We start from the raw sequence: 7,139 nt of genomic DNA on the forward strand, positions 1-7,139 counted from the left end.
ATGCCACTATCCGCAAAATGGCACAAGAGATATGGTCATGTCAACTTCAAGTACTTGTTAGATCTAAGGAACCAAAATATGGCAATTGGGATTCCGAAGCTACAATTTCTTGGAAAGGTTTGTGAAGCATGCTGCTTCGGCAAACAAAAGCGAACCAACTTTGTCAGAAGTACCTCTCGTGCACGAGGTATTCTTGATTTGATTCATACAGATGTATGGGGTTATGCCCAGAGCCGCAGCATCAATGGTTCACTTTATTACTTGACCTTCATCGACTACAGCAGATATTGTTGGGTCTACTTTCTGAAAGAAAAATCTGAAGTGTTTGCCAGATTTCAAGAATTCAAAGCCATGGTAGAAAACCAAACAGGCAGAAAGATCAAGGTCATGAGATCAGACAGAGGAGGTGAATACATGTCTTCAGCATTCATGAATTTTTGCAAAAATCACGGCATTCGAAGACAATTCACATGTGCAGATACTCCTCAGCAAAATGCAAGAGCTGAATGGAAGAATGGGACTTTAGCAGACAGTGCTAGAGCAATGCTTAGTGAAAAGCATCTTCCGAATCAGTATTGGGCAGAAGCAGTAGCTACAGCTAACTACTTGCTTAATTGGCTTCCTACCGAACCGATACAAGGTATGACTCCTTATGAAGCATTCACTGGACACAAGCCACGCATTGGGCATCTCCGCATATTTGGTTGCATAGCATATGCCCACATACATGATGATCATCGCAGGAAATTGGATGCGAAGTCACGCAAATGCATCATGGTTGGCTACAGTGAAGAAAGCAAAGCATACAAATTGTATGATCCCATCAACCGCAAAGTCATTATCTCCAGAGATGTAATCTTCGATGAGGAATCAGAATGGAAAACCTCACCTACACAGGAGATAGAAGCATCGACTTCACAGTCACCTACAGAACAGGTTGATGAAGAAGAGCAAGAATTGCCAGCAACACCCCAATCAGCGCCACAGCAGCTCAGACGGTCTACTAGGGAAAGCAGATCACCAGCAAGATTGATATATGCTCAGAAAGGCAAAGCAATTCAGGTGGAAACCACCAACTATGCTCTTATGACTACCATCATGGCTACAGAAGAGCCAGTGTACTTCGAAGACGCAGTAGATAAGCCAGAATGGCAAACTGCTATGAATGAAGAAATGGATGCTTTGTATAAAAATAACACTTGGGAATTATGCGACCTTCCACCAGGAAAGAAGGCCATAGCCAACAAATGGGTATACAAAGTGAAGTACAATCCAGATGGCAGTATTCAGAGATACAAAGCCAGATTAGTTGCAAAAGGATTTGCACAACAATATGGCCAAGATTATGATGAGACTTATGCTCCAGTAGCAAAGATGGATTCCATACGGTTCTTGATATCACTAGCGACACTCAGTAAATGGAATGTGTATCAGCTCGATGTCAAGAATGCATTTCTCAATGGTTATCTAGACGAGGAAGTCTACATGCAACAACCACAGCCAGTTATGTTGAACCAGGCAAAGAGAACAAGGTTTGCCATCTCAAGAAAAGTCTCTACGGCTTAAAGCAAGCACCCAGAAGTTGGTACAGCAGAATTGAAAAGCAGAATTGAAAAGTATTTTGCTGATCTGGGCTACATGAAATCCAATGCAGATCATACTCTCTACTACAAAGTTCAAGGGGAAGATATTACTATTGCACTTTTGTACGTAGATGATCTGATTGTGACAGGAAGCAAGGATAGCTTCATCAGACAATTAAAACAAGACTTATCTACAGAGTTCGACATGAAAGATCTTGGACTTATGCACTATTGTCTTGGAATTGAGTTCTGGAGAGATTCAGATAGCACATTCATGAGTCAGCTCAAGTATGTTGACAGTCTCCTGAAGAAGTTTCATATGGCAGATTGCAAGATTACAGCCACTCCCATGGAACAGAGTTTGAAACTTACTAAAGATTCAGAAAAGCCTACAGTCAATGACAGATACTACAGGCAACTCATTGGATCTCTTATATATCTAACAATCACACGGCCAGATATTTGTTATGTAGTAAGCTCACTAGCACAGTTTATGGCCAATCCAAAACAGTCTCACTGGAATGCAGCCAAAAGAGTCTTGAGATACATCAGAGGTACAAGACAATTTGGGATAGAATACAGAGGAAGTCATCCACGGTTGCATGGATACTGTGATAGTGACTATGCTCGAGATCATGAGACCAGGAGATCGACACAGGGATATGCATTTTTCCTTGGTCAAGGTGCTATATCATGGTTGTCAAACAAACAGCCAACTGTTTCTTTGTCTTCGACTGAAGCAGAATATAGGGCACTCACTACAGGTGCATGTGAAGCTATATGGCTCAGAAGACTATTGTCAGAAACAGATTACTTTGATGAGTCAAAGCCAACAACAATATACTGTGATAATCAATCGGCTCAAGCATTGGCCAAAAATCCAGTATATCACTCCAGAACAAAGCACATTGATGTCAGAGAGCACTTCATCAGAGAAAGAGTGTTACTTGGTGACATCACACTGCAGCATTGTGATAGCAAAGAAAATGTTGCAGACATCTTTACCAAACCACTCGGTAAAGAGCTATTCGAGAAACACCGACTAGCTCTTGGTTTGATGCAGAGGAAGGACATTCCCATTAAAGGGGTGTGATGGAATGTAATGCTCAGTCCTTCTTCGATTCCCCAGAATCATCATCTTGAGGGAAGGCCTACTTCATGATGTTGATCTTGAGGGAAGGTGTTGAGAGTTCATGCTCAACATCATGTGATCATGTGTGCATAGCACCATCACGTGATCATATGTGCATAGCACTAACCTTATAGAGTGCTATAAAGGAAAGGGTTAGATCCCCTAACCCTAACCCTAAAAGGGTTTGTATATATTCTATTTTTTCAACTAATTCTAGTGTACAGTTAGTCATTTGTGGTGTGCTCTCTAGCTGTGCCCTCTCTCCTCATCTCCACTCTTCTCCTCTCCCCTCTTCATATTTTGTCACTATGTGCTCAATATGTGCAAAATGTAATTTCCTAAAAACAACAAGTGTGGTTATATGCTAAAACAAGTTGAATGACTTTTGTCATTCAAATGGCTTGCCCTATGGGTGAAATAGTAAGTTGGGAGTCCACCAATAGTGGAGAGAGAAAAAGTAGGGAGTGAAATAGTAAGCTGGGACTTGGAAGTGAGAAAAAGGTGGAGATCAAGAGGAAATTCAAAAATCAATTAGGGGATAAAAAATCAATTAGGAGATCAAGGGGATAAAAAAGGCTTCGAAATTAGTTTCGCTTCTCAAGCTGGACCACCATCAATTAGGCTTCCCCGTGAGATGTGAAAGGCCAATTACAAAATCCAAATAAAACATATTATGTGTCAATACAGCTACCTGCCCCGTATCTAGTTTGATGAACTTCCTGCCCCGATCTAGTTTGATGAACTTAGATATGGAGAGTGCAATGTTTGGCTAGACCGTTCAGAAATTCACAAATGTCGCTCAGAATTCAGCTCTTTCTTGGTTACTCCTAGGCATCAGTTATAGAGGAATGGGATTGGGGGATAGGGAGGGGATAGGACTACCTATTAATAACATCTCGGGCAAAGCAGATGGACAAGTTGCTTGCATACAAGGAAGATTGACACTAGAGATATAACGAAAGGTGGTTGAGGGAGGATGGGGAGCCCAGTTGGAAAGGCAGATTTAAGCGAGTATGGAAAGCCATGCCCTATAGCAGAGTTAACTTCTTCCTGTGGAGGCTAGGAGGGGGCCACTTCCCGATATGGGAAGCCATGTCCCTTGGTTGAATGTGGATGATAGATGCAAACTTTGCAGAGCCGCTGCTGAGACTCTCACACATTTGTTTTGGGGGTGCCCGTGGGTTCGTAATCTGTGGGGTCTAGTCTGCGCATGGTATGCCAGGACTCTGGGGCTCGAGTTCATCTCCAAGGGAGCTACCATATTTGGAGCGAACCTTGGTCTAGACAAGTGCATACTATGGGATGTTATTAGGTACGCAACACTTCACAGGATTTGGTTAGCCGGTACGAGGCCTCATCAATAGCACTGTGGTGTTCTCATTACCATGTAAGAAGGCTGTTTTGGACATTGCCTCCGAGACTAGATGGTTGGTTGTCAGCTGGCCCAATGAGACTCTAAAAGCTCGACTTGAGAGCATTTTGTATGAGCATTTTCTGTCGTATGCCAACTTCTGAGTAATAAAAAATGTAGACCTCTTTCAATTGAGTGAGGTTGTAGGTGATAAATGCGTGGAGCATTTGCACGGCTTGCCGCCGAAACACTTTTGCTTCTTTTGCAAGACGCGTGACGCGATCCATTCAACTTTTCGTGTGTCGATGATGCAAACGGCACCCAACGTCCTGGGTAGGGAAGAATCATTTCAAGCACTACATCCCGCCCTCCGCTTCCATTATCACTGGCCTACTCGATTGCTTATGAGATTTACGTAAAGTAAACATGTGGCCGTTTGACGACTTGAGCTCATGACGTTCCTTAGAGGAGACGCTCAAAGTCGCAGTGCCTCGCACTGGGGTAGTTTTCTAAAGTTTCCATGGGTAGCAACTTCCGCTATAAAATTACTTCCTCAAGAACTCTTCTCGCGCTCTTATCCTCAGTCCAGGGCTCCCGTGCCTCCCGAATTCCACCCCCATCTTTCAGATACTCAAATTAGTTTGTGAGTTGCGTTCCCTTATTCTCAACTATCCAAAGATGAGAAATCTCGCAGTAAGCATTCTGTTCTTAGCACTTTTTTCGTCTCCTTCAGTCGACACTGCCCTTGCTGCAAGTAAAAAGATGAATGTTCAGTTCCATATGCACGATATACCGCTGTCACCGAAACCCTCAGCAGTTCCTGTGGCGGTCGCCAATGGCAACTTCACTACCCTGGGCAGTTTCGGCTCAACATTCGTGATCGATGATGATCTAACAGAGGGACCTGAGCGCAATTCAACTAAAGTGGGCAGGGGTCAGGGCTTTTACAGCGTTGCGTCTCAGACAAGCGTGGATTTGCTCCTTGTATTTACTGCTGCTTTGCAAACGCCAGAGCACAACGGGAGCACGATTTGCCTACATGGGTCGGACAGAACTGGCTTGTTTGAGAGGGAAATAGCAGTGGTGGGCGGGACAGGACATTTCAGGTTTGCTCGGGGCTACGCAACCATTCGGACTGACTCTCTGAAGGGTCTTAATGCAGTCTTGAAGTTTAACATTACAATGCATTTTTAATTTCAAGTGTTTAGCAGGGAGAGAGAAGTAAGGGCACGCTGTGCCGTCCCAGTACGTTGAGCTTTTCTTTAAGCGTAAAGAATTTTCGCAGTTTTTTATTGAATCTGTTCCTGGTACTCCGTGTGAGAGCAAGGGTGTGGTGGGCTGTATTCTAGTCGAGGAGCAACACAACTTGTTTACAACTATGTTTTGAGGATTCGTGTTTTAACTTTCTTCCGGTGCGGGAATTGTCGACGCTTAAATGCTTGCTATTCTTCTCTAAAACTTGAGATCCCGCTACAAAATAGTCGTGCATACATTTTTGGTCTGCCGTGAGGTAGCCTTAGTGAGGTTCAACTTATTCTTTCATTGGTTGAGCATGTCTTTCAAATTTGGGTGTGCTTTTAGGCTTGCCATAGGAAGGCCTTAGAGAGCGTTCCCACAAAAGAGCTTTCCTAGTCGGAAATTCGTGGAGGGTGCTCGCAGGAAATTTGCCAAGTTTAACGGGCTAAAGAAGGTGACCATTAACTTCGATGAAGTTAAGCTATTAAATAGGCGTCCCGTTCGTTGCGGAGCTCCTTCAACCATTAGATTTAATACATTTCAACTAAAGTGCTTTAGCTACTAGCGGAAAAATTGCTTTGTGCAAGTCGTTGAGACACTAGGGAACGGGTGAAGATCACCCGAGAAGTTTCTTTCTTCTATTTATTTGCATATACACGGGAATGCCCTCTTAGTGAAGAAGTGTGATAAGAAAAAAAAAAGTATTTTTTAGATATTTTATTTCATTTTAAGGTGATTGGTCCAAGTATGCTCCTTGTAAGAGCCTTTCAATGCATGCATTTAGTGAATTCATCTTCTTGGGCCCTCCCCCCCCCCCCCCTTTCTCTCTCTCTCTCTCTCTCTCTCTCTCTCTCTCTCTCTCTCCCCTTCTTCTTCTCTTCTCTTCTCTCTCTCTCTCTCTCTCTCTCTCTTTTCTTCTTCTTCTCTCTCCCCTTTCCCCTTTCTCTTCTCCTTCTTCTCTCTTTTCTCTTCTCCTTCTCCTCCCCCGCCCCCCCCCTCTCTCTCTCTCTCTCTCTCTCTCTCTCTCTCCCATTCTTCTCTCTAGGCAAGCCCCCCCCTGCCTTCTCTCTCTCGGCAGGCCACATGAATGAAATTCATCTTGTTTCTAAGGTGCAAGAATTTATTTTCTAAGGATCTTTTGCAGAATTTTAAATAATGCTTTTTATTACAAAAAGTCAAATTTACTAAAAACAACTTTTCTAAATAATAAAGGAAATGCTTATTAGGGACACAAGAAAAGAAACTTAATACAAAATGGAGGCTACATAGGGACTACTTGCAGCCTACACTGCAAAGAAACGCCTCAACCTTGTCTCTTAGATATGAAAACTAACCTCTCTAACAGCTTGGCCAACTACTCTTAGATCCCTATCCTACAACAATCGAGCCATGTCACCCTCAATTGTACTCAGGAGCGTCATAAGGTGGCTATCATAGGCAAGATTAGTTGTCAAGGAGTATGCACAGACATATGGCATTGATTATGAAGAAACATTCAGTCCGGTTGCAAAGATGACAACCGTAAGAGTAGTCATTGCTACGGCTGCATCAAAGGGATGGTCTTTACATCAGATGGATGTAAAGAATGCTTTCTTGCATGGTGATTTGCAAGAAGAGGTCTATATGGAGCAGCCACCAGGTTATGTTCATGCTGTTCATCCTGAGTTTGTTTGCAGGTTGAAGAAAGCCTTGTATGGCTTGAAGCAAGCACCCAGAGCATGGTCTGATTAGGGGAGAATTGGGGTCTCAAAAGGGCCTCCAATTAGTATTTTCTAATTTCAAGGGATTAGAGAGTGATTTGAGGTATACCAATGAGAGTGCTAGGAGGTGTGGGGCA

The 7,139-nt window shown here is 43.3% G+C and overlaps 1 pseudogene; it reads left to right on the plus strand.

Annotated features, from left to right (window-relative positions):
• Positions 1–4,554: 4,554 nt before the first annotated feature.
• On the plus strand, positions 4,555–5,394 carry LOC147903575 (dirigent protein 2 pseudogene; annotated as a pseudogene).
• Positions 5,395–7,139: the final 1,745 nt, after the last annotated feature.

Source organism: Dipteris shenzhenensis, chromosome 3 (assembly GCF_047967505.1).
Source record: "Dipteris shenzhenensis isolate YYH24624 ecotype China chromosome 3, Dip_SZ_1.0, whole genome shotgun sequence".
NCBI classification, from domain to species: domain Eukaryota; kingdom Viridiplantae; phylum Streptophyta; class Polypodiopsida; order Gleicheniales; family Dipteridaceae; genus Dipteris; species Dipteris shenzhenensis.